Genomic DNA, 27,587 nt, shown 5'->3' on the forward strand with positions numbered 1-27,587 from the left:
GCTTTACATAACACAACATTAACACGCCATGACGTTTATTGAGCTACAACAGTTAAAGTATGCGGCTGAAGTACAGACACCACATCTGTACACATTTGTGGACTACATACTCAGGGGTGACCTCTGCTGCAAAGACAGGGCCCATGTCTGCAACTATGTTAATGGATATACTCCGCATATGTGACATAAACAATAGCCACTGTGAGCATCATGCTCATGGATATGTGCACATATGCAACAATGTGTGGGATGTGCTTGGGGGTTGCATTCCCAGACCGGACACTCACCATGCTTTGGAACAAGATTCCTATATACATCACGCAGGGGCACTCAGTAGCACTGTTCATGTGATAGCTCACTTGGTGGATGGTGGACACATGTACGCCAGGGATCTCTGCAGTGGCTGTACTGTGCAGAGATGCAGGTTACACATGGCTCTTCTGTTCACAGGACACTACCCTAGAGAGGTGCCACTGGTGTGAACACTGTAGTTGTTGTTACACATAGACTTGCCAGACTGCATGGTACCCCACTATGAACCTGTGGAGCTATTACATGTCCTTTGTGCATGGTTACTGGAGTAGCCCTTCCATTTAGATTAGCTATCATGCTATTACAATGTCCCATGACTATAGGCCATATGTATCCTGTTATTGTACACGCAAATCATGTTCTTGTTTGTCTGTCACATCTCTTCTGCTATTCTAGTATGGGAGAAATGTTTGTGTCCTTTGCAAATGAACAGAGTGGATTACATTATTTATTTCATCATAACTGTTTATAAATATATTAATTAAATAATGCTACTCACATCACTATACAATACCTTTGGTATGCATAACATGCCTGTTCTCCTGTGTAGCATATCTGACATATCAATCTACTATACTATACATTACACATATTTTACATGGTATCCCATAATGCAAAGCATACTTGCACAGCGGGACCACCTTAGACATGCCATTGTCATTATATGCCCATACACATGTGTACTGTTACAGTATATCAACATATACTATCCCCTGCTATGGCACGTACTTGTTGGACATACCCTGCTACTAACGGCAGGTCATATGGCATTGTTCTGTTTAAAGCCCTCATGTTGCATCTCTTGTGGTGTCTGTGCTGTTTACCTTGTGGCCCACTGCTGGACGCACAACTTCTACAAGCGTTAGAATGATCAGCAAGACATCACTACATAAATACCATTTCCCACTTTATGCATTGCAGACACTTTTAATTAATACAAACCAGGCTATACATACACTGACATAGTTAATACAGAACATGCTATACATACAGTTACATACCGAGTGTTCTACATACCTTGATATTGTTCCGGTATTTCATCTCTATCTCATTCTTCTGTATCACTCTTTAAACTGTTTTACGGTATGAGCATACAGTTTGCATATCTGGCAAGCCATCCTTATATACGTCAGTACCTGCAACATGTAGTTTACTGCCACCAATTGGTGTTCCTGTGTGACTAATTACATGCACATCAGCTGTGCAGCTACTACATTTGCCAATTACGTGGCAACAGTGGGGTATAATTGAATTCTCCACTTGGGCGTTGGCCATTTGCCCTACCTTCGGGGAGATGGCTTGTATTGTGTTTTGTTGTGTGTAATTGCAACTGCTATGTGTAGAGCCAAGTGTAGTTTGGAGCCATGTCCCCCGTGGATTGTGTGTGACTGTACCTGTCATCGCACCCATCTGATAACGGACTATTGCAAACAACACCTGTAACATCGCCGTTTGTTCCATTATACAACGGATACAATTTGGCATGGTGCCTTTAAATGTGTCTCTCACAAGGTATGTTAATGGTTCAGCAGATGTAATTGACTAACTGGATGTTTGTGCTGTGATTACGGTCTGTATTGCTATTGTTTCCAGTGTGAGGGATGTAGGCAGGTGTACTTAGCATATACGGTTTTGTGGGGCTTGCATTTCTACGTAGTCCATATATATGTGTGTGGGCTCCTTCCCTAATTAAAGAGCTATCACTTAGTAGAATTCTGTTATAGGATTTTACATTGGGCCGTTGTTAATTGGTTTCTATATGGTATGCAGGTGAGGTTGATACTTCCATACCTCCGGATGTACAGCGATATGTGCAGGGATATTTCTAAATGACAGCTATCCCGTGTATGTCTGTCCCAGATATTTGCAGTCATTGCAGTGGTGTTGGTGTCAGACCCTCTGTGGCATGGCTTGCCACCTTTTCATATGGCCATAGTTGGACACTTGTGGGTCACACAGTGGTGTTTACAGGCTGACATATAGCCACGGTCAGTACACAGGATAGCACATACTTTTATCCTCATTACATACCTATTGTTCTTGGACTTTGCCTACTTATCATTTTGTATGTAACGTTTCCGTTTCTTACATACAGGCATGACTATTTCCTGCAACTATTGCGTAATATTTGGGACATACTAATGTCCTACACTCTCGGACAGTTGCCCTTTGCAATGTATCATGTCAGGACACACCTGCCCAGGGAGGGGCTGTCCCTCCCAATGTGGGACAGGTGTTTACCGCATGCCGACAGCTAGCTATACCCGCACCTACCGTAATCATCTACCTCCGAGTTGGCACCTACAGACACACGATGCGGACACACACACATTACAGTCACATGGAAATGCACATGGCACCCTCAACACACACATACACAGGCTACATCACTCACAAACACAGTTGTACACGGTACCTAAGTGGACCGCACCGCCGTCAGCGGTGACTACATGTCCTTACTATTGTCATAATATTGCTCACGGTTCTACTGTTCCAGTACTGTGTTCTTTCTGTCTTTCGGCCTCATGGTTACACGTGTCAGTGTGTGACACGTTCCATAGTTGGCGGTATCCTATTTATTTGTACCTCCAAGGTGTTTTGAATGTTGTTGACCTATCTATATATTTGCAGATGTCAGTGACTCCTTATATATCGACATATATCACACTATCGCCCTTTCTATCTGTATTATATATATATATATATATATATATATATATATATATATATATATATATATATACACACATATCTCTGACAAGGGTGGTGACAGGCACACTACACCTTTCATTGTGTGTTTTTCGGTGTATACTGTGTTTCCTGGACTCCGCACGTTTGTGTCTGTACCTGTCACATTACACACCTGCCATAGGTTAGGATTACCACCCATCCCACTTTGCGAGAGACAGTCCCTCTTTGTGCAGTTGTGTCCTGCAAAATATTTGTGAACATGGCAAATGTCCTGCAACTTTGGGACAAACATATTCCCTATAGTTTATGTAATAGTTGCATACAACACTTATTCTGTATCTGAACCACCTACATGTTACAGGACACGGAACATGTACCTATGACCATTACTAGAATAAGCTTTTATCTAAGCAAAACGCTGATGTTCTGGTTTTCGTACTGGCCGGGTGTATGTGTCGGCCTGCAGACATCTGGCGTATGTCCCACATTGGTCATTTGAAATGTGGCAACCCTACCGTACATACATCTTGGCTAGCAATATTGTTGGGTGATTGTATACATGACTGCCTGTTCAACTCCTGGCAGTGGTCGTTTTACCCTTCAGAGCAGGCGCTATTTGTTCAGGGGTGACTAATGCTGGTTTCACCTGTTCTGTACATCATTGACCGTGATCTGCGTAGTGGTCAGTGAAGCTTAGCCCTGTTTCACACATATCTGTATAGTCATATTTAAACATCGCTTGCCAGCAGTGGGCAATGCATATTCCCGCTAACGTGCTACACATATTCTGATGACCTGCATCCAGAATGCATTACCCGTACCGTCGGGATTACGTTACATCCCTTGCAGGACGTGGGACCGGGAGCATGCACGACGGTCACTGCATATACCACTTGGACATCTGGGGGTTGTACATGTATTATGTCATTTTGTATGTGGAGTAGACTACAGCAGTTACTCCACACTGCACTCACATGGATAACTCCATTAGTTTATATATTGATGAGTCCAGTTAATGGTATGTCCATGTGATGTTTACTGGATGTACTCCGGCACTGGGTATGTATATCACAATGAGCTACACCCAATAATGTACTACACCTTCATACAACCATGGATGCAACATGCTGGGGTGATGAATACCTGTCATGGGTACATCCCCTACCTTGACACAACATCCATGATTACATTATGTGGAGCCCCTCATTAACGCAGCGGGGAATCCCTGCTGAGAGTGTGCAGGACAGTGCTTACACACATGTGTTCCCGTGATTGCCTCTGCTCCAGTAAGCAACAGTTGCTTACTTGATGTTGTGGCGACGGGAGACACTGTTTGCCCCGTTTGGTGTTTTGCCTCTGACAATCGGGCGTGTACCTACCGATGTACCTGAGAACCTATACACACAGCACCGACAGATACTGATAGGTGCATGTACTGTTCAGTTGTTGACATTCCATGTTCCAATGGCTGTTGCGTGTACAATGTTTGAGGGCTGCCTATGTAGGATTCCACAGTGGGCCACTTATACATCACAATTTACAGGTGGTCGTGTTTGTGTGACATCCATTTGACTGTGTGTGCAGGTGGAGAGGGGTGTCAGCCCATGGGGGCCTACACTATCAGGGTATGTGCTATACGTTCCCTCTTTGCCAAGGCATAAGTATATTGGGCATGCTTCCATCTGCCTACTGGGGCTGGCACAGTGTGTCCATGGTCTGGATCCCTCTGTGCCTGTGTTGGCCTTAGCAATTGTGGTGGGCTGTGAGGCCGTCCCCCATTTTGACCCCACTGCAGCTGTTTCCGCAGGATCATGTTATGTGGCATGGCACATACTATGACGATGTGGGCACACGTGCCTGGAGAGTACTGCAAGGCTCCACCAGATGTGTCCAAGCACCGGAACCATGATTACAGCATCCCGAACACATGCTCTATGATGATTCTGGTTTGTGTGTGTGCCTCATTATGGCGTTCTTGCATTGGTGTGTGTGCACCCTGACAAATACCTGATACAGCTGTGAGGCATGCCAGATATGGGAGCCGTGGTAGCTTCCAGGGCTGCCAGCACACACATCCATGATAATGCCCTGGGCATTGCACATGACCTGGTAGTTGATGGAGTGGAATCCCTTACAGTTTATGTAGCGCCTACCATGCTGACCGGGTGGTGACTTGATATGTATGTGCATGCAGTCTATCACACAGAGTACCTCCGGGTAGTTTGCCACACGGTGGAAGTGATGCATATTGCTTGCCAACTCCTCCTGAGTTTGGGGGAAGTATATCTTCTCATTGGCATGTGGTAACATGGCATCCAGGAACTGCTGTAGTACCCTGTTTGCCGATGCCTGTGAGATCCCCATTATATCTCCAGTTGGCCTTTGAAAGGTAACTGTGGCTAGTATTCGCAAGCTTACACATACCTTCATGTCCACTGGGATGGGTTCCCCTCTGTTGTTTCTGGTTCTCAGGCGTGGCTGGCACAGCTCTACTATTTGCTGTAAGATGTCCCTGTCCACCCTGTAACACTCTACTATCTCCAGATCATGTAGCCCCTGGTAGGTTACCCTTGGTCTGAACACTCTTCTCCTCCTCCGAGGCCTATGGTGGTTGTCGGCAACATCCTCCACAACACCGTCGGTCTGTAACACATGCTGATGAATCACAGCTATGGCAGCTCCCAACATGTACATTTTAAAAGTTCCCCATCTGTTTACACCTATGGTGCAGTGTTTGGGAATACACAGGTGTGTGTTGGGTGCTTTCCCACTTTATACTACTTTGCTGTGAACACTGATGATGTCATTGGGTGTGTATGTACGATCGTGGGTACAGGGAATCTTCTGTGTTTTATTACTGGAACCACTATTGTGCTGCCTTTGGTGTTGCATTACATTTGGCTGCTATAAATTACCTCCTGCCCTTCCCTTTACACTTGTGCACGTTATACCTACCATTTGCTGGCATACATCCAGCAGCCTGCTTTCATTTGTACTTTCCTAGACCTGGCTTATCTTGCGTAATGTGTTCTATTGACGGTCTGCTGTGGGTTTGCTTTGCTCTGCTATGACAGTTCTCCTATCTTTGCATTCAAATTCTTCCCCTCCTTTCTTTACAATCCTATGCCTCCCCTATCCTGTTTTGCAGGTTTCTGCATGCAGGCTTGTCTGCTGCCATCGACTGGCCGCCGTGAGTTGATTGGTGTTAATTGCTCAGTAGTACGCCAATTACCCTACTTCGGCATTTCCTTCTTTTCTTCACCTGACCTTTCTGTTTGTGCTATTGTTCGCGGCGCGTTCATCTGCATACCGGATTTCGGGCATGTTTTCATCCCCGTGCACATGCGCTTTCGGGCACCATTTGTGCTCTCAGCTGATCGATCCTAGACCCTCCTCCCCACCCCTGTCCTGCAGCTTTGCTTAGCAATGGCCAGACCAGATTTGCATTGCTCCAATGTGCTTACAGCTACGGTGATACACCCCTCTGCTGATGTCATGTATCACCTGTGAGACACTCCTCGGTGTTATAGCGCTGCGCCGTCTGGTACATCCTTCATCCGGCGGGACGTTTGCGATTCAGTATTACCTGCCTCATTTGCATGGCATTGACTACTAATTCATAGTTACTGTGCCGAACACTGTCGCGGGCCCTTGGCAACCCTTGCGCCTTGCTTGTGGTGTACCATGCCTACCATTGCATATTATGGTGAAATCCTGATTTGTCTTACATTGCGATTTTATGACATTTGCATATATTTTCTTTGTATTCCTGTTTGCGCACACATGCCCTGCGGTTGTACTGTGCGTTACTGTGGACATGACATTAATTTTTTTTTTAGGTGTTGTGCATCTTTTCTTGTGCCAGTGACTGCGTATTTAGCCATTGGCATGTGTTAACTTCGTAATACATGAGTCTGGTCCGCTTCCATAGCTCTGATGTTCTGTTTGGGAAAATGTAAACCGTGTTTTTTGGTTTACATTTTCATGGGCTTACGCTACACCTGCACCACTTCATGAATCACTGTATGCCTTCATTTGCATGGTGTGACACTGCGCATGGGGTGATTAGCATATCTATGCCGAGGGCTGCGCAGATGTGGCGTACGCCAGTAGTGCATGTGGAATTTGTTCATACCTAAATCGCTCGGCAGACATATTTGGCATTATCCCGCATACGCTACGCCTGCGCCTGGTGCAAGCTTCATGAATCCGGGGGTATGTTTAGGAATACCTAAAGGAGCTATAGGCAAACCTTGGGAGAAAGGACGAGAGGTGCAGGGATAAGCTGGGGAGTGTCTTTTGTGTATCCATTTGGGGATTGGAATAAGAAACTTATATCTATAGGAAGTTGACATCAGGCTTTTCCTCAACCTAGAAGAGTTCCACTTTAGAACCAAAGGGAAATTAGTTAAGTAGATTAACGTAAGGAAATCAATCTAAGAGAGAGACTGTGAACTCAAAGATATATGTACAGAATTCTCTCTCATGTTAGCATTAATCACCTTGCAAGTTTTGCTTTCTCCATTGGAGTATCAGAATTTTCCCAATGGCTGATCCCTGATCTAACCACAAACTTCCTTCAAATACACATGACATTTGTAAACCAACTTGGTTGCTCCCCAGTCTTTGTAAAATCACATGCTGAATCTAGCCTGTACCCATATCTCAGCTCTAATCCATCTAACTATAGATTCCTATATACAAATATTCAGTCCTTCTTTAGGTTTTATGACTTCTAACATTAAACTATTGCACACCTAATCTAACTGCCCCCGAGAAGTCCCCTATAGATCCCTTCAATTTAAGTCCTTTGCCCTTGTGATTAACCAGACACAGGAGTCCACTGCTGCCTTTTAATGTGTTGCCCTCTTCCTAGTTTCCAGCTGTAGTCAGTCAGCCAGTTTAGATGCAAATATGAATATACATTGTGTCTGCCACAGAATCCCATACCAAGGAACAAACCCAGAAACCCTAACCTAAATAAGGGCATTCCTGTATTTATGATAAATCCTTTGTTCCCACTGCACCTCATTTACATCTCAACCTCCCCTTCCTTACCCAGTAACACCACCAAGTAATATACCTAATTTAATACTACAATATCTAGTGATTGCTTTCTCACTTCTAACTGGCCAAACATTGCAATAATCAAGGAGTCCGTTTAGTTTGACTATAGTTTATAATAACCACATATTTAACAAACTGTAAAGTTTGTTGTCCTATCATTCTTCTGTCATTAAATTTATGCCAAGACATTTCTTAAACCACCATGTTCCTTCGTGCCTTTCTTCAGGCATGCAGATCTCTTTGTCTCTCTTTATTTGTTAGAACGCTGTATCTCCTTTACTCTCTAGAGAAGAGGATCTTCACCGATGAATAGATGAAAGCTTCTTTCTTTAGTATACGTTTTAGCTTTGTTCAGTCCATGCTGAAGTCCTCCATCAGAAGAACCTGTGACCTCAGCGCCATAATCACCACAACTGGGTCAGGATAACTCATGGTTTCATTTCAGGACTGCATTTGCTAGGTATATGACTAGCAGATCTAGGATTTCATACTCTGCCTTTCTTGAAACTGTAAGAAGGGGCTTCAAGTAATATTCTTTTGATTACAGCAGCTACATTTTTTATATAGCGGGATTATAATACTCTAGAATTTACTAGAATATTATAATAGTAGTTCAGTGTATATATGCATCCATTTATATATAGTATTATCTGTGGAGTTTTCATTACTGGGATTCCATGAAAAGGGACTTTCAGGTCAGACAGATTGTTCTGGCCAATAGTGGGAATGAATTATTGTTTGAATGCACCTTTTAATACTTGTCTTCTTCACCATGAATAGTTCCTAGACCATTAACATAAAACAGACTGTTTTTTTTAAACTGGAAGGCCAAACTGGAAGTCTTTCACCTAAAATGTTTTTCCTTTGCATGGATCTCCTGATGCATGCTGCCACCATCATAAATCAAGCACGAATCAGAGTCATTTCTGTAACTTCATGAATCTTTTGGTTACTACCAGTTATATTTCAGAACTTGCCAAAGCTGGAAGACTGCCCTTTTAAATAGGTTAGTGGCATATTAATATCAAGTATCCCAATACAGAGAAGGGAGATGAGAGCAGTATTTAATTACCTCTAATTGATTAACAAATTCAAAGAGGTTAACTTCATCCAGAGGATGTTTACATCATTAAGAGGGTAGAATGGGAAGGTAAACTGTAGATGGCTCTGAAATATTGAAAGGAATTTAGGGAATGTCCATCAACATGAAATTCTGACATCAGAAGGCATGGTATAATATCATATGGTAATCTGAATGGGAGTTTGACTTTCATGACTGGAAAAAAGAATTTCAGATCTTATGTGGAAGTTAATTCAGGTTGTTTTTCATTGAAATCAGCAAAACTCAGGTAACACAAGGTGAAAAAGAAGCCCATTAAAGAATTGTAGCCAGGCATTTTAATTTTGAAGACTTTGCAATTGTCATAACAGTTAACCACTTTCATCTCTTCCCAAGACTTACCAGAACTGTTAATTAATAACACACTAAGCTCAATTTAAAAACTAACATTGAATCCCATTGGTCAATTTCTCACCTCATAATGGTTTATAACAAAAAGTAAAATAACCACATGCAGGAGAAGACAAAAGCTGATGTTTCCAAACTCTTCCGTTTCCACTCCAACACAACTGAAACTCCAATTAAAGAATTAGTCCTTTATTTAATCGCTAGCACAGTAAGCGCTTTCACCTTCTTGGCTTTATCAAACTACAAAGTGCCATTAAAACAGAGAGTATATATACACATATCTTTCAAATTTCATTGGTTCTCACATCACTCTCATAAATTTACATCATATCCTTTTAAATAATTAATTAATACAATGTTAAAAATGTTATAAAACCATCTAAAAACATGTATTACTTATATAAATACTACACTTTAAATATATAGAAATGTTTAGTGTGTGCCTACTAAAGTTATGGTCTATATATGCGCTTGTTTCTCAATATGGGCTTCATTTGTACTTTGTCATTCATACCAGGGGTTCTATCTGCCCTTAATCTAATGATCCACTTAAGTTCACATTCTAGCAGATACGCATCTAGGTCCCCACCCCTTTTACTAGGTTTTACTTCTTGCATTATACAAAAGCTAAATTCATGTTCTGCTCCCATTTGTTTGATATGTTTCGCTAGAGCATTATTATCAGCCCCTGTCCTAATTGCATAGACATGTTCCCGTATGCGTTCCCTGAGCTGTCTACTAGTTTTACCTACGTAGAAACCTGCACAGGAAACGCATCGGGCAATATAAACCACATTTCTACTCATACAATTAGTATGAGTTTTAAACTTATATTCTACTTGTGTGACTGGATGACAAAAGACTGACCTAAAATCTATATACACACACTGTTTGCACTGTCCACAATTAACCGTATTCCTATCATCCGTGACAACTATGGGGTTACGTATTAATGGTATATTACATAACTTCATTTTCAAATTCTGTTTGTTTTTAAAAGTAAACCTGGGATAATCTCCTACTAGACTATATAATTCCTCATCTAGGCTCAATACTTGCCAGTGCTGTTTTATAATATCAGTGACCTTAGTTACGTCTCCAGTAAAGAATAAAGGTATTCTCAACACTTCTTGTGTCACCTTCTGCTCTTGTCTCTGCTGGCTATCCCAATCAGAAAAATATGGTTTAGCTTTACCATCTCTATGTAGATCTATTTCTGTCATATATTTATTGATCACAGTAGAATTATACCCTCTTTCTAAAAGCCTATTCCTTAATCCTATAGTTTCCAAGGAATAACTCTGTGCATCTGGATTTAACCTCGAAGCTCTCATTAGCTGCCCCTTAATAACGTTATCAAATACATATCTAGGATGCATGGAATGTCTATGTAGCAAATTATTCCTAAAGCAGGGCTTCCTATAAATAGAGGTATTCAACAGTCCATTAGTCATTCTATTAATTTTCACATCCAAATATGAGATCTCTTCTCTAGAATAGTTCATAGTAAACTTCAAATAACTCGTAGCATTATTAACTTTCTCTTTAAACATTATTAAAGTGGATTCATTTCCCTTCCAAACAAGGAAGAGATCATCCACAAAACGCCTATAATACCCAACATTACTTTTAAATTCATCTATTTGAAACAGAACTTCTTGTTCCCAATCTGCCATTACTAGATTGGCGTAGCTATTGGCACACGAGGTGCCCATAGCTACGCCATCTTTCTGTATGTACATATTCTCTCCAAACATAAATATGTTGTTATCTAATATTATCTCTACTAGAAGAGTCATTATATCAATAAAGATCTCATCATAACTACTATTTTTCTTCAGATAGTTCTGGCATCTCAGTATACCTTCCACATTAGGAATAACCGTGAATAGGCTAACAACATCTAATGTTACTAAAATGAACTCTTCTGATTCATCCACCTGTTTCATATACTCATAGAGCTCTATTAAGAACTGTTTACTATCTCTCAAGATAAATTCATTTTCATCGACTAATGGTCTCAGAAAAAATTCTACTAAAATAGAACATGGTTCTGTTAACCAGCCCTGCCCTGCTACTATAGGACGCATCGGTGGATCTACTATAGATTTATGTACCTTAGGGAGCCCTTTTATCTCAGGTAGTCTAGGATTAATAACTTTCAAATATTTACACAAGTGTTCAGGTATCAACTCACTCTGATACAAATCATCTATCATATCATGAACTTGGAAGACTTTGCTACATATTTCAGTTAGACTTATCACATTATAAAACCTTTCATCACTTAGCATCCTTAACATACTTGCAATATAATCCTCTTTATTTAATACTACTACGGGTCCTCCTTTATCTGAAGGTCTGATTACTATGTTCCTATCTTTTATTAGATCATCCATTGCTCTTCTTTGCAAATAGGATAAATTATATCTAGTTTTCTTTTCATCTCGTTTATTCCTATTATGGTATCTATGCAAGTCATTCTCAACTAATTTGTAAAAAGTCTCCAGCAAAGGATGTAACACTGGTATATAAGTACTATTCGGTCGAAACCTCTCTAGCCCTACCTCATCGTTACTGGTTATTCCATAGTCCATTTTCAACTGTAATTTACGTAAAAACATTTTCACATCTATAATAGAATCAGTTATACTACTATTGCATGTTGGGATAAAGCTTAAACCTTTACTTAGTACTTCCTCTTCATATAACGTTAGCTGTCTATTAGACAAATTAATTACTAGTGATCTCCTACCCTCTCCCACATTTTCTTGAGGGTAGGTCCCATATGTTCCCCCCCCGACCCTTTCCGTTTGTTTCTGCCCCTGCTTAGTGATCTCTGTCTCCCATAGTATGTTTTGTTGGCTATGGGGAAAGGGGCAGATACACCGGGTCTATTCTCAGATGCAGTGGGATAGTTCTTATTATTCTGATTAGGATTACCATTATGTATAATTTTCCTTCTAACTACCTGTTCCCCTTCAATCCTCTCTTTAGAAAGTACATTTGCTTCATTCACATCTTCTGTAGCACTACCATTCCTTCTAACATCAACATCACTAGACCCTGAATTCACCTTACTACTAACAGTGTTCACAGCATGTGTATTAACTGGATTAACAGGGGCATCTTCACTATTACTTGTTGTAATAACATTGGGGTTCTCAAGCACAATATCAGTCATTGTATTTGTGTCAGTTCTTAATGTTAATTCATTATTTACATCATTCCTAACATTCCTAACATTGTTCACAGTAACATTAACACGTGGCCAAGTGAAGACCTGGCCATTTTTAAAATCATTAATATCTCTATTCAACTTATTACGCTTCTGTTCCAGCAAGCGTTTTTCATACAGCTTAATATTGTCCAGCATTCTTTCAAGTCCCATTTTCATTTTAGAACATTTGTACTTAGCTAAAATACAATCATATTGCTCGTTGACTTTACTACGTAATTCTACTTCTTCAGTAGAATGAAATTCATTTAACAATTCCATATAGCTAAAGCTGAGGTTCAAATTTAGCTGTTGCCACTTCTGTAGCAACTCGGGAAAACTGTTACCTGAGGTAGGCATCTTGAACACTCGTAACCCTCTAGGTACTACGCGCTTACAAATGCACGCCTCAAAATGCTGGCGTTGCAACTGCAGCTTCTTTAACCTCATAAAGTCCAATTCTATACTTTGTAAGTCCATTGCTAAGTTCGCACTGCACTCTCCTTCGTCCGATAACGGATCTGCTTCAAACGCCAACAGCAAATTCTCCTCAGGGTTCAAACACTCTTGGAAACGCGTCATCTTCCGTCCCATCATTTCCGGTTCTTCTGGTCTATACGGCAACTCTAAATTAATACTTGACTCCATTCCAGCGATCTCCCTCTGGTGGCCAATGTGTAGACAGTTAAAACAAGAATAAATCAACACCACCAAAGCGATTAACTTCCCTGCAGTACGTAGCACAAATAACAAAAAGTAAAATAACCACATGCAGGAGAAGACAAAAGCTGATGTTTCCAAACTCTTCCGTTTCTACTCCAACACAACTGAAACTCCAATTAAAGAATTAGTCCTTTATTTAATCGCTAGCACAGTAAGCGCTTTCACCTTCTTGGCTTTATCAAACTACAAAGTGCCATTAAAACAGAGAGTATATATACACATATCTTTCAAATTTCATTGGTTCTCACATCACTCTCATAAATTTACATCATATCCTTTTAAATAATTAATTAATACAATGTTAAAAATGTTATAAAACCATCTAAAAACATGTATTACTTATATAAATACTACACTTTAAATATATAGAAATGTTTAGTGTGTGCCTACTAAAGTTATGGTCTATATATGCGCTTGTTTCTCAATATGGGCTTCATTTGTACTTTGATCAACGGGACTTTGATCAACCTGTTCAAGTACCCAGAATAAAAAAAACTACTCCCCTTGTAATCATTACAGTGTTTCGCTAATGCGTTCATAAATGTCCCCTTCTTTATATTATTCATGTGCTCATATATTCTCACCCACTGTGTTCTCTCTGTTTTTTCAACATAGTATGAAAATCAGACCTTACACTACTCTAAGTATACTATCCCATTAGTTGAACAGTTGAAGTGCCTATGTCCTTTAAAATTCCACTTAGTTCCTAGGATTATAAGTGATTCCAAATGTGCTACATATGGACACTGCTTACAGGTCCTACATTTGTATGTCCCATTTCTGTTCTTGTTACCAACTAATTTATTTTTCTTATAACCCCCTTCCAGGATATTCTTGATGTTAGGACCCCTGCTAGAGGGGGACATGTTCATCCACATAAACATTTAATTTTCCTGGGTGCCAGTTTGCACTTAAAAATATTGTTCATTGAGTTCTTTCACAGCAATCCTTATTGTACTCTTGGAAACTGTTTTAAGAATTTTATGTACAAAGCTATCTGCTTTTAGGGATGGTGAATCAAGGTGACAGAGTGGCTTCATCAAGTCACAGTCACATTCACTGAAGAGTAAAGGAAAAGCTTGATTTTTGCAGCTTAATCATTTTTGCCTTTTCTCAGAATTACCCTGTTTAGACTTGAGTGAAGGTGGAGGATGCAACCTTTCACTTCAGGTATAGAGGGCATAACTCCATCTCACAAAATTATTATTTGTTTTTAATAATCTGTTCAGTAGTCATATAAACCTTTTATACAGTTCTGTTTCTAATTACTGCTATGTTTGTTTATTTCTACAAGTTTGACTGCACTTGCTGGGAAGGGAGGAGTTGTGACACTTTAGTATGTGATACTTCCTTATAATTATTATGACAGTCTCTTCACAGAGTTGGTGTATTGCTAAAGTCTGTTTAACACTTGCATTGGCAGGTTACTGTGCTGAAACTGCAGAAGACTCTAAGCTCTACAGCAGTGTATTCACTTGTAGTACCAGTGGTCAGTATCCAATGGTAATCTAGTATGTCGAGGCTATCAAGTGCTGAGGAGTAGTTCACAGCTTGTTTGCTTCTCAGGAGGCTTGTTAACAAGACAGTGCTTTTTGGTTACCCTAGAACCAAGGAATGAAGACTCCCCTTTTAAGTAGTGGTGAGTGTCTGGGAACTTGTTCTAGACAGTGCAAATAGGTTTGTTATTAAGGCTTAGGGAGCTGCCCTTGAGTGCAGGAAAAAAAATAAATAAAACAACAAAAAAAAAGACATCTGGGCTGCGGGCAGATGCTGGTACTATGTGGATTACACCTAATGCACTGTCATAGGGATTTATTTATTTATTTATTTTTTTTGGCCCAGTATCACACCTGACCACCCCTAGCTGCCCTATTTCTCACCCTCAGGATGAGAAGATCTTTGTCCACTCATTACCCTTGGAACACTGGAAAGAGTGCTGACGTTTGCTGTGGGTTGGTAGCCAGGGTAGCCAACTCTAACTCCCGATGCATTTCCCATTATTGCAACTTGAGGTAGTATGCAGTGCTTATTTATAGTGCAGAAGGTGTGCTGTGGTGGTGATCTTCAGCAGGTATAGTGTGGCTCTGTGTGACTTTTGCAAGTGATGTAAGCCAGCAGATAGCTATACCTCCCTTGGATCTGACACACCATCACATTCAACATTGTCCACCAGAGGAACCATTACAAAATGTACACCATTTAACATGCCCTTCCATTCTCCTTCACCATTGGGACTAGTCAGCTCGACAGCCCTTTTACTCTTTCCCTTCCCAATTAGTTCATCTAGCAGGGAGGCCTCTAATAGAACTTCAGCCATCTGAGTGAGAGCCTCATCTAAGGGCTATATCTCTGGCATGGAACCATGTACAGGAGTGGTTACAGATGCATACCATGTCATACATCTAGCCCCCACTTTCCAAAGTATCTTTACAACAAAGTTTGAATTGTCCAGAAGCCATGTATCCATAAAAACAAATACTAATGGAGAAGAAAGCTTTCAAGTTAGATATTCCGCAAATAGAATGTAAATGAAAATACACAGGAAACTGGACATACCTTCATTATTAAATCTTATGACTAGAAGGTGACAAGCTTAATAGCTAGACCACTAGTTCATACATGTATATGGAAGGGATGTGTGGAATTATTCACTAGTTGCTATACCCTGCAAGAATACACCCTCCCAGCTGCTGCACCCATGCAACCACCCTGCCCCAGACATGTCATGCTTCTGGAGGCAATAACGTTTTAGTACTTTTAATTCTGATAATAATTTTGCCTATTACTACAGAAAGTGAAGGACAGTATTCAGACTGCAGTCAATCTTTCAGAGGCAGCAGTCATGTGATCAGGACCCTAAAACTGTAAATGAAGATTAACTACTCCACCGGGATGTACTTGACATATGCATGGCTGGGCTGTCAGTCATCCAAATGAACATCTGCATTAACACTTCACATGGCAAGTTCATTTGCATGATTGAGCAGAATGCATCTCCCTTAGATTTTCACATTCCCCCATTCTGACTGACTTCATATGCTTAAGCGCTTTGTACCTCAGGTCTTCAGTGTAACAATATTGTGCATAGCTTTGCACAAGGCATTTAGAAAGATGAATTAATAGTATTTTTATCTCCATGACAGGATATAGAAGTAGATTACAGGTTACAGATGGAAGCACAGTGCAAGCTTCACAGTGTTGGCTCTCACTTCACTAGGCAGTAGCAGATAATTTGCTTACTGCTATATTCACATTTGTTTAATAATAAAGTACTTCTCTATCCTGTTACATGCACTTAGCACTCTCTAAACTTCCCAAATACCAGCAATCTTAAATCACTCACATGGTGTAAGCCACAGGGCATGTTGTTATGCCTGTAGGCAAGAAGTGAATGCTGTTCAATAATGTAACACATTATTGCATTTACATCGTTGGCATGATTTGATGGAAGAAAACAGTTTTTTTTTTTTGCAAGTGAAGAAATCTGAATAATTCTATGTATCAGATCCTGAAGTTAGATTTGTACAAAGGTGAGATGTTATGATTTAGCAGAATGCTAAGCAGTAGCATAATTTATCTAGCCATACAGACAGGCTGCTAAAATGTTTCATGTGACTCTTCTATTTTTAAACAGAAGCATAAAAAATGTTTGCCACATGTTTGTCCTACTTTTCTGTCCTTTTCCTGGCAGACGAGGCTCTCACAAATGTGTTCCTTTTGTGCCACAATTTATGGTAGCACCCCGCCCCCCCCCAATATCCAGGAATCATTTTTAATACCGCACTTTCAAAAAAATATTTTAAACTTTTCTATTTTTTGTTCAAATCTGGTTCATTATGTATTTTAATTTTATTTCTTTTTTGACTGGCTTGTATATATTCTACTTTTTTCTATCCTGCTTTTAGCTGCATTTTCACTTACGGGATTTTTGCTATGTGCTTGTGATTTCTTCAAATCATTCAGTTTACCAGCTCCTGATTTACACACACACACACACACACACACACACACACACACATAAATATATATATATATATATATATATATATATATATATATATATATATATATATATAAGAGCATATATAGTCCTGTGTTTTAAGCTCTGTGCAGTTAGGAGTCTTTCTTTACATTATAAGGACTCTAAGTCAGTTTTTTAGATGTGTTAAAAGTGCTCGCTGAGAGAATTCATCAAAGCTGTGAGTTGGTCATGCACAGCAGTTTTTCCTTTTCTCTGTCCACTGTGGAATATCCACCCAGGACGCATTCAGAGAGAACACAGCAGCAGAGTCCTGCAGCTGAAGGTCCACATCTGCTGAACTAGCCATCTTGTAGCCATCTTATATAACACTGTAGCTACAGAACAGCCCCATTCTCTTCAGAGCTGTGACAGCACCAGTCATAAACTTTAGCTATATTACTGTGCAGGAAGCATCTTGCTCTGTATTAGCTGCATTATATATGGACAAACGACTGCTCTCCTGCTAAAGCATGGTATAACCTCCATGCTTTACTATAACTGTGTTTACACTGATAATTGTTCTTTATAAAGTTATGAACTAAACTACACTTTCTTTTACTTTACTGTAACTAGGCTGCAGTTCTAAGCCGGCCCCAGTCATCTTTATCTGCCTACTCGAACCATATGAATTATGTTGCATGTGACCACGATGATGACTGGATATCTTCAAATGAAAGTCAAGGAAATGCGATGAGAAGTTCTATCGCTACACTGTTTCCCTGTGAAAAATCGAAAGCATCCTTGTACAGATAATAAGACATAATAATGAAAGCATGCCAAGTGCCGGATCTTCTGTTATGACAGAATCCAGTGTATGCCTGAATGAATTAAAAATGAGGTACTCTAAGAAGATAAGAACAAGTATAGATTAGCCAAAGACCTCCAGGTAGGTAATATACAATCTGTTAGGAAGTGAAGTAACATAAAACTGTCAAAAGCAGGTGTAACACTGAAAACTGCTTGGATAATGACAGGGTTAATGTCCACTGAAGCTGGAAACTGAAAGAGCTGACAGGTTGTCAGAAAGATTATTTCTGAAAGGAACACTCTGCTTTTGAGCTTTTTTTTTTTATAAAGTCAGTATCACTGACTGAAGCAAGAATCTGTACAGAGCTGGAAGGCTGTCAGCATGATTTCTCCAGAAAAGAACACTCTGCTTTTGAGCAGTTTTATAAAGTTGGCATCATTTCTTATTATTCTAGTTCTAATGTAGTATCCAGTGTAACTGACAGTGGAACTGCTGAACGGGGCTATATTTTATGCATTTTTGTACAAAATCAGTCCAGGGTGGTCTGTCTTAAGGCATTAGCAGTGGAATATTACCACACTTTTACAGAATTCTGATAGTCTAAGCTCATGGCAGAATTCACCTAAGTGTGAGTTTTGACATTTCAAAGCATGTTACAGATTTCCATTTTTTAATGTTCCTTCCTAAATCTGCTAAAATCTTATCTTTGTTTCAGAATATTTTGTCTAACTTGGCATTATTTTCGTATTAAGTCCCAAATTGTGTCTTACAACAATGTGTGTTAGTGTTGCTTAAAGATAATTCTTCAGTTTTCAAACATAAATTAAAGAGGATAATAATAATAATTCTATACTTGATTCCAGGATGAGGAAAATCGGTTATACTAAAACAAACTTACCTTTATTTGAATCTTCTGACCATTACTGAAAATATTTTTATAACTTTTAAACTCTCAAGTAGTAAAAATATTAAAAATAAGTAACCATGACTGTTTTTAGAAAAGTTTATAAATAACATTAACATTTTAAACTTGCATCTTCATATAGTACAATATGCAATGGGTGACTTAAGTCTTGCCTTAAATAATTTAAAAGTAAACTTCGCATGGAGGTTATACCACGCTTTAGCAGGAGAGCAGTCGTTTGTCCATATATAATGCAGCTAATACAGAACAAGATGCTTCCTGCACAGTAATAGAGCTAAAGTTTATGACTGGGGCTGCCACAGCTCTGAAGAGAATAGGTCTGTTCTGTAGCTAAATTTGCAGCAAATACCCCTTTTAGAACTCACCACTATATAGCACTGAAAGGCCTAAATTGGCTAGAACAGCCTCATCAACATATACACAGCTTCTTACCACCTATAAAATTATCCAGCATTCATCTGCCTGTCCAGTACTAAAAAACATTTTACACAATTATGTTCCAATCTGTCATTGTGATCCAGTGACCAAAAACTCCAGTCTGTCTACAAACCTATCAGATCTGCTGGGCATTGTCTATATTCGTACAAGGTTGCTAAGGCCTGGAACTCCTTCCCTGTATCCATCAGGTCAATACCCTCCCACTCTGAAAGACATCCTAGTGAAAATCTGGCTCTGTTCCTGCTCAAAACCAGGATAAGCTATATCCCTAAATGTGAACAAATACCTTTTCAGTCCTTATACCTCCTTACTCTCCCTTCTTCACTTACTTCCTTACTTCTATCAAATTCTCTCCCGTGACTTTCTCCCTAAGCATACCATAAACCTGTTTTTTCACTCACTTCATAGTACATTTCCTGTTTGTATTAGTCTAATTTACCTTTAATTTCTCTACAAACGGACTAATATTTCTATAAATATTAAATGATTGTCAAATAACTTGTATTGATTTGTAGCCAACATTTTTATATTATCACTAATTTGTTATTATTTAAACTCCTAACGTTTTTGCTTTATTTTTGAAGATTGTAAAATTATTATTTTTAAAATGTTTTGTAATAATTTGGACCCAGTCAGACCTTCCTGGTGATAAAATGTCAATCAATCAATCAGTAAATAAATAAATTAGTTTGAGTCTGTAGGTAAAATATACATTAGTCTACGTAAGGATTGGTATGAGTCATCCAATAAAGAAATAAAAGTTGCTGTAACCAAACCCTGGAATGCAAGATACAGCTGCTCAACAGATTGTTGTTTTAACCCTATGGGTTGCTTTGGAAATTATTTGCTAACAGTTTATTTCCTAAATGCTACATGTTTAACTTCTTAGTGTAGAAGTTAGCATTTGTATTTTTTTTCTCTACATGTACTATTTATAACAATTGTGATTAATAAAAATATCAATACTTTAGTTCTATTTTTCCACTAAATTTAAAAGGGCAACTTCATAATCTTTTACTCGCTTCACAGTAACCTTTGTAAGTCTTACAAAATCTTATGTAGAGTGTATATGTCTCAGTCCATATCAGTAAGCTGTTTTTTGTGATACATGAACTTGTTATTTGAAATACAGTATGGTTTAAAAAATATTAAATGTTATAAATACTCAAAATACATCTACTGATATTATATATTTACATTTATGTATTCACACACACACACACACACACACACACACACACACACACACACACACACACACACACACATACACACACACACACACACACACACACACACACACACACACACACATATATATATATATATATATATACATCTATATCTGTGTACATCCTGCATGTTAGACAAATCAACACACCGTACTTTTGACATGCTCTCTGTTTCCACAGTCTGTTTCTTAAAAAATAATTACCCAAAAGTCCTATAAGATTGTGTGTGTGTGTGTGTGTGTGTGTGTGTGTGTGGTGTAATGCTTCACAGATGCAAGAAGCAGTACTATTGTTCTAAAATTACCCAGTGCCAGGCCACATTTGTCTCATGCAAACGGAATATGGCAGATGGCCTAGTTATCTGCACCAGTGTGTTGAATGAATAAATAAAACATTGCTAGGTGAAAAGAAGTGCATGCCCATTTAGTATGCAGGAGTGTTTCATGTATAATTTATACTTTTACATCCAGCTGGGTTTTAAGGAATCCTGTTTCTGTTTAGGTTTTCTTTTCTTTTCTTTTCTTCTATATACTTGCATTTAACTTTTACTCACATTAGGCTGTTGCTATTGATGCTTTGACTCTGTCAGTTAACAGTTTACACTGTATGAATATAGTAAGACTTGTCATAACACATTTCCATGAAAATGTTTTTCACAAGATGAAAAAAGGAATTTTCTGAAATGCAACATATATATATATATATATATATATATATATATGTGCATGCATGTTTGTGTGTTTATTTTTTGGTATTTTAAGAGTGGAAAAGTTAGTCATACCAAAGAAGTATTATCAATGGATTAAACTTTTTAAAAAACTCATAGTAAAAACCATACTTTTATTGTTATAAAATAATGAAACCCTATTATTTTTGTTACCTGACAGTTTAGGAATTATGCATGTGTTACTATAATTTGCAGTCATTGTAATCATTTTATTATAATTTTCATTATGTCTGCTCATAACCCATGTATGTGTTTGCGAAATGAATGTTAAAAATTTCACTTCAAGAGTGGGGCAGGAGAGGTAAATAAAGCTTGACCATCATTTCAGGAACAGAACAAGCTAGTTATTATAGGCACCTGATCACACTTTTGTAGTGCAGAGAGCTTTCTTGCATTTGTTAAAACATTTGTAAATATACAATTAATTTTACTTACAGTTTATAATAGAAACAGATAAATTATACATAACAGATCACGTATATCAGTGTACTATATGCGTTTTTCTAAGTAGTTTATTTTTTATCTTATTGTGCATGATGTATTATTAGCTGTATTTTACTTGCTATCTGTATTTTTTCAAATAGTTCTTGTGTAGTTTGTTTCCTTTTGTTTTTTGCAGTTTCTGAAATAAAGCAAAAGGTAGCTGTTTTTACATTTTGTTTTTAGATGCTTAATAATAATTTTGAAACTTTTTTTACATTATTTAGTCTGTCAGATGATGTGTCTTCTGTTATGGAATGCTTTTGTTCTTGTTGACTGAAGTAACAATGAAATTCTCTGTTTATTTTTTCATTGAATGTGGTATTTACTCTGAAGAGGTTAAAGTTGACTAGGGCTTTTTTTGTGTTGATTTGTTATAAGCATTTTTATGCGAAATTGTTATGTTGGTGTTTGGTTCTATTCTCTGTTGCTTTGCTCTGTCGTCAGCATCTTCAGTGCTAAAGTATTCTGAATTTCTCTTTTAAGTCTGATAAGGAACAGATAAGGAACAATAGTTGTTTGTTGATTGTGGACTTAAAGCTAGATCACTCTTTATGGAATGACTAGAACTGAGTCTTGGTGCTTTGTATACCTTCAGATGCACCTGCTGAGTTCCATTTGTTCAAATGGGGCCACTGGAGGGTAATTAGATTGCTCAGATGAAGCAAGTCATATTACTGAAACCCTTCATTATGTTTGGTCAGCATGTAACAAGCATTTTTATTGATTAACATGATTTTCTGTGTATCTTAGCCACATAAAAGTGGGCATGGTCATTGTATTATATATAAATATTACCAATATTAAGCCAATGAGCCCCATAAAATTGGGCACTGCATTTACAGAGCTCATGTAAGAAATGATCTGGAGGCCCATGGCCAAAAGAAAGGTTTAGTATGGGTAAAGATATTGCCTATACTGTTTGAATTAAATGATGGACCTCAAAAACCTCTAGAACAAAAGTGAATGAATTTTTTTTTTAAGATACGTTGTTTACTTGATTTTAAATGAGTATCTTGTATAAAAGGAAATTTTAGGATTTTTATATTTTAGGTAAGGATCAATAAACTCAAAGTGTGTTTTATCCTTGTTTTTATAAATGCTATTACCTTTTGGGTGAGTTTATTAGTGTGCAGCCACCACACAAAAATAATTTTATTTCAGAACAGAGAATGACTTGATTGCTGGCTTAACACTGAGTATAAACGTGATGTGCACCATGATGCCCCACCACTGGCCCAGTAATCAAGGAGCCTCAATCCTCACCACTGGTAACAGTGGGGGATGTACACACTGGGAGGATGAAAAGTACACACACAGTAGAGTGCAATTTCCCTTAAGAGCACACACAGAGACCACAGTCAATCTGGGGCTGGTTTCTCTCTCTTTCTTCAGATCCCCAGTAAAACTCCCCACTGGCACAGCTGTAGAGTTGATATCTCAGCTGAGTGGCCAAGCCAGGACCTCCAGCACCCTCCCTATCCAACCAGTCCTTTGTGTCCCTGCCCAAGTAGCTGACACACATACTCTTTGAAACTTGATTTATGCACAAACACACACACCTGGGTAAGGCTGGCACAGGTTTACTAGCTATGCACCCTTTTGCCCAGACTATAAGGCAGTTTTGACTGCCACCAGACACTCCTTATCAGCTACTTTAAGGCCCTTAAGAAAGGGTGTCCAATGTTACTGTGTAATGTTACTGTTAATCCATATGGTAGTTTGACCAAGAGCAAGTCTATTAGGAGTGGCCTACACAATGTCACCAAATAAATATGCAGGTACTCTCAGGACTTAAATATCTCTCACAAATATCAGCCACAATGATAGGTTTAAATATATTTAATAATAAATAATAAAAGAAAAAGAAAATACTCAGTAAATCATCACAGTAACTTCAGAGTTCAAAATCACAGGAAATATTTAAAACCACATTGCAGGAGAGTCTCAAATAAATGAATAAAACATCTAAGCTATACTTCACTATATTCCTAACTGTATGTAAAAGAAATTGCTGTACCCTAGTTAACTTACTTATAGAGCAAAGCAATTGTGGTGAATGGATCTTCTGGCTGATGTTGCTGTCAGGTCAAAGACAAATACAGAATGCTCTCTCTCTCTCTCTCTCAGAGATTTCTTAATTTAATATATCAGATGTTACTACTCTTGTAATCTGACTTTAGTACCCAGCTAAACCTCCATTGCTAGAAACTGCCTGTGAAAATGCATAGCCCTTAGATCTTTGTAGCTGTTGGAAGACATAAAAATATAAAACACTTGTAAGACAATGCAGAAGGCTCCCTAGTTTTAGACATCTTGTTTCCTTGCTGCATTGAAACCATCTTTTATGGTGCAGTTATAAAAAAGTTTAATTTTAACTATTTTTCCGAAGTTTTGCAAGTTAACCTTCTATGTTCCAGTTCCCACTGTTAAAATATATACATTTACACAGTTACAATAGTTTATATACATTTCTGTTCTTTCCCAGTAGGGTAAACTGTGGATACATCTTTAAGCTCAGTACATTACAAACCCTTTCAACACACACTTCTGTATCAGTAGTTTGATGTACAGACAGCATACAGTTCTAATACATGTGTAACACTAGCATTCAGAACTCATTGTAAGTACTAAGTAAGCTACAAATTACTGCAGCACTCAACTTTCCTCACTTGTCTAGATGAAAACAGTTTTTATTACTTAATAAATAAGCACCTATCAAGCCATGTCTAAGGGTCAGCTCCCGGTGATTTCTCCTGTCTACCTGATGAATCTGGGAATCTTGGGGCAAATGCAGCAATTGTCTCATGTATGCAGACAACCCTCTCCTCCTACCACCCAACACTACAACCTGTGAGAGATGCACTTATATAGCCAAACTGGAAGCAAATCTCTCTTCACCCCAGACTGGACTAGACAGTCAAGAAGAGAAGGAAAACACTTTCACCACACAACACTTATCACATAGTCCCTCAAAACCTACACCACCAAAATACACACATAGAAACAGAAAACACACACCTACATTTGCAGAGGCTCTCAATAAAAATATGCTCAAGCAACAGAGACCTTCAAAGCAGAAATGCAGGCACCCTCCACCCCCCAACATAACCCAAATGACACATAGCCCACAAACTCAGTGTGTCACTCAACCACAGCTCATAAGGCATAACAATGTACCCAACACTCTAGTTATAGGTGACTCTATAGTCAGTCACACTGATGCTCCACTCAGCAGGCTAAACAAGGAGAAAGTTACTGTCAGCTGCCTGTCGGGTGCCAGGATCCTCCACATAACTCATGCACTCAGGTCACTCCACAGCAAGTACAAATATAACTCTGTCATTGTCCATGTTGGTGTGAATGACCTGAGATGTACCTCCCTGGACAACATGAAAAGAGACATGGAGGAGCTCTCTGAACTTGTAGCCCAGGCAGGTATGACCCTAGCCCTGAGTAGCATCCTGCCATCACCCAGAATGATACCAGAGTAGGACAAAGGACAAAATGATTGACTTCAATAATTGGCTAAGCTTCTGGTGTCATTCTAAGGGGATCCAGTATCTGTCTGCCTGAGATGACATGATTGACAGACCATGATGCTTTGCCAGAGATGGCCTTCACCTGTCACCCTTGGGATTTCGAATACTGGCTAAGGCTATTGCCACCCCTATAGTGCCTTTTTTAGGCAAGGTTCAAATGACAAATTCACCACCTTAACAGGTACAAGCAAGCAAAATCTCAGGGTAATGCTTCTCAATGCTAGAAGTCTAAACCTATAAATGCATTCACTCAAGGCACTCCTTTAAATGGAGAACATTGGACATCTGTGCAGTGACAGAGACCTGGTTCAAGGCTCCAGAGAGCACCCCTGCATTACCAGGCTATAATTCATACCACACCTTTTGGCCACCTAACCTCGACCGAAACACTAAAGGCAGAGGCGTGTCCATATTTATTAAGGATATCCACACCTTCAGGCTAGTTGCTCAGCATAATGCGTCTGAGATTATCCAAGTGCAACTAACTCTGAGCAACACCGCAATTCAAATTGTAACTTGCTACAGATCCCCCACCATGTCCCAGGAATCCCACTCCTCATTTTTGATACACTGGAAAATATTAGGATACAACCCAACACCCTAATAATGGGCGATTTCAACTACCCCACCATTAACTGGGAAAACTACTCATGTACCAACTCTTTTGCTCAATGTTTTCTGGAATTCATAAATTCCAATGCCTTGGATCAACTTATCTACACCCCCACTAGGGGCAACAATATCCTAGATCTGGTCATTACCAACATGGGCAACCGGTGTCCCACACCAGAGGTCAATTCCTCATTGGTCAGATCCGACCACAAGCTAATCACCCTAGACATCCACATCCCGCCCCCACCCTGCATTAGGGAAACCACCATAACAAATTTCTCCTAAGCCAACTTCACTCTTCTTAAGACAGAAGTGAGAAACTTCATGACACCCATGCAGATGGACAATAGAGGTATGACTGCTGAATCCTACACAAATGCACTTTATAAGCACTTACACGAGTGCAAGGATCATGCTATCCCTAACAGAACCAAGATGCTATCCTCCAAAAAAAGAAAGCCAATCTGGTGGTCCCCTGCCATAAGCAAACTCTACAACAAAAGAAAGAAACTGTTGCAAAAAAGAGTAAAATACCATGATTGGAAGAACTCCTGGGTCAACGTCAGTTGATTCTAAAGACAACCACAAAGCATTCTATAGCTATGTCAAGAATCTCAATGGCAACACTCAGATCTGCTCTGAGTTACAGCACAATGGTACTAAATATACAGAGCCAACTGATATTGCCAACATCCTGGCAGATAGGTTCAGTGCTAACTTTACCCCCCTCTCACCCCCTAAAGGGCCCATCTCTATACCGGAAGAATGCAAAGTTCCTGTAATCACGGCTGCACAGGTAAAAAACACACTCTGCAAAGCCAAGAACACAGCATCCATGGGACCTGACAACATTCCAGGCTGCATTCTACACAAACTGCAGAATGAACAGGTGCCCCACCTAAGCACCATGTTCAATTATAGCATCACCTCAAGCTTTGTACCCACTGAATGGCACACAGCAATGATTATCCCACTCCACAAAGGGGGAGCCACCATGGACCCTGGGAACTGCCACCCCATTACCCTAATGAGCCTGGTCTGCAAGTCCATGGAATGTATCATCATGGATCTTATACACAAAGACATTGGTAATCTCCAAACTCTGGACTCCACCCAGTTCGGGTTTGTAAAAGGCAGATCATGTCTCCTAAACCTGATAGAATTCTTTGAAGCAGTCATCAAAGCAGTAGACGAGGGTTTGGTGGTTCACAGAGCCTATCTAGATCTTGCCAAGGCTTTTGACACCATCCATCACTCTGGAATTATAGATAAACTCAGTAAACTAGGTATAAATCCGTATGTGACAAGATGGGTTGTCAACTGGCTCACTGACAGAACCCACACTGTGAAAGCAGCAGACTCCAAATCCGATTTCAGACCAGTG

The sequence above is a fragment of the Protopterus annectens genome, chromosome 2.part0 (genome assembly GCF_019279795.1).
Source record: "Protopterus annectens isolate FY-2018-M chromosome 2.part0, PAN1.0, whole genome shotgun sequence".
NCBI classification, from domain to species: Eukaryota; Metazoa; Chordata; order Ceratodontiformes; family Protopteridae; genus Protopterus; species Protopterus annectens.